This window comes from Colobus angolensis, unplaced genomic scaffold (genome assembly GCF_000951035.1).
Source record: "Colobus angolensis palliatus isolate OR3802 unplaced genomic scaffold, Cang.pa_1.0 Scaffold133, whole genome shotgun sequence".
NCBI classification, from domain to species: Eukaryota; Metazoa; Chordata; class Mammalia; order Primates; family Cercopithecidae; genus Colobus; species Colobus angolensis.
In genome coordinates this window covers 5,004,759-5,006,332 of record NW_012114411.1, presented here as the reverse complement: position 1 = coordinate 5,006,332, position 1,574 = coordinate 5,004,759, and positions in this window count along the sequence as shown.

The following is a 1,574-nucleotide window of genomic DNA, read 5'->3' as shown; positions in this document are numbered from 1 at the left end:
GAAGTGCTGGGATTACAGTCATGAACCACCGTGCCAGGCCTGGAATTATTTAAAGTTCAGATTTATGAATAACAACTCTTCCTTTATTGATTCTAAGATTTTTTTTTTCCTCTAAATTGGATTATCAAGATGCCTTCTTGTTTTCCAGAGAATGGCTCATTTTTCTATTTGCGTAGGTCTGCAGATTTCTGCTTCTTGAATGCTCCCTCTACTAGTGATTTCTCCCTGCTAAGGCAGTTGGTGGGAGAGTGGCAGGGAGGTTATATTCCTCTTCTTTTTTGTGGGGCGCATAACATCTAGATTGGAATCTGATCTACAAAAATAGCATCCAGTGAAAAGAGGCATAGACACTATAGTACTTTCCATAAATAAAATTTCATGTAGTCTGGATCTAGTATATCTGAAATTTACCTCTATCACCATTTCATTTCTCATGTGCCTAATAAGCATTAGGAGTTTGATCTTTCATAACTATTACATTTATTTCAAATATTATATGAGTAAATAAAAACATCCAGATAAGAACTCCTCCATCTTCTCATCACTTAATCACACAGACAGCTTGTCTCTACACCTGCTCTCCATCTTCTGTCCAAGTACAATAGAAAAAAGAAACACTGTCATCCCCATTACAGGGTCTCTTCTCTATGTTTACCTTGTATCCTATCCCTTCTTGCATGTTTCGGAACTGTAGTTTCTCAACCAACTCCTTTCTCTCCTGCATTATCAGTGTCTCATTCTCTGCGGAATTATTCTCAGCAGCAAAAAAGTCCCAATATCGCTGATTCTTAAATTAATTTTCCTTCATCCCTTGCTTCTAAATCTTCTCTCTCCTACACATAAAAACTCGACATGTTTGTATTTGCTTCCATATTAACTGTTATCTCAAATTCACGCTCATTTACGCTTGTGTCCCCTCCATTCCACAGAAACTGCTCTGGTCAAAGTTACTAACAACTTCCATGGCGCTAAATCCAGTGGTTAATGCTCCGTTCTCAACTCATTCAACCTCTAAGCATTAGTTAACAAAGCTAGCTAAGCCCTCTGAAACACTCTTTTCTTCTGGGCTTTAGCGTCACCAGCCTCTCTAGCTCACACCTCTGCTTCACTGACTACTGTTTGTCAGTATCCTGTATATGCCTTTCCTCTTCTTCCTAACTTTTTTTTTTGAGACAGAGTGTCTCTCTGTCACCAGGCTGGAGTGTGGTAGCACAATCTCAGCTTTCTGTGACCTCTGCCTCCCGGGTTCAAGGGATTCTTCTGCCTCAGCCTCCCGATTAGCTGGGACGACAGGCGCGCACCACCATGCCTGGCTAATTTTTGTATTTTTAGTAGAGATGGGGTTTCGTCATGTTGGTCAGGATGGTGTCAATCTCCTGACCTTGTGATCCACCTGCCTTGGCCTCTCAATGTGCTGAGATTACAGGCGTGAGCCACTGTGCCTGGCCTCTTCTTCCCAATTTTTAAGTGGAGTGCTCAGGCCTTCATTCTTGGCCCGCTTTCCCCCTCTAACTATACTCATACTCTTCAGTCCCATGATTGCATTCTATCTATATGTTTACAATTCCGTGAAT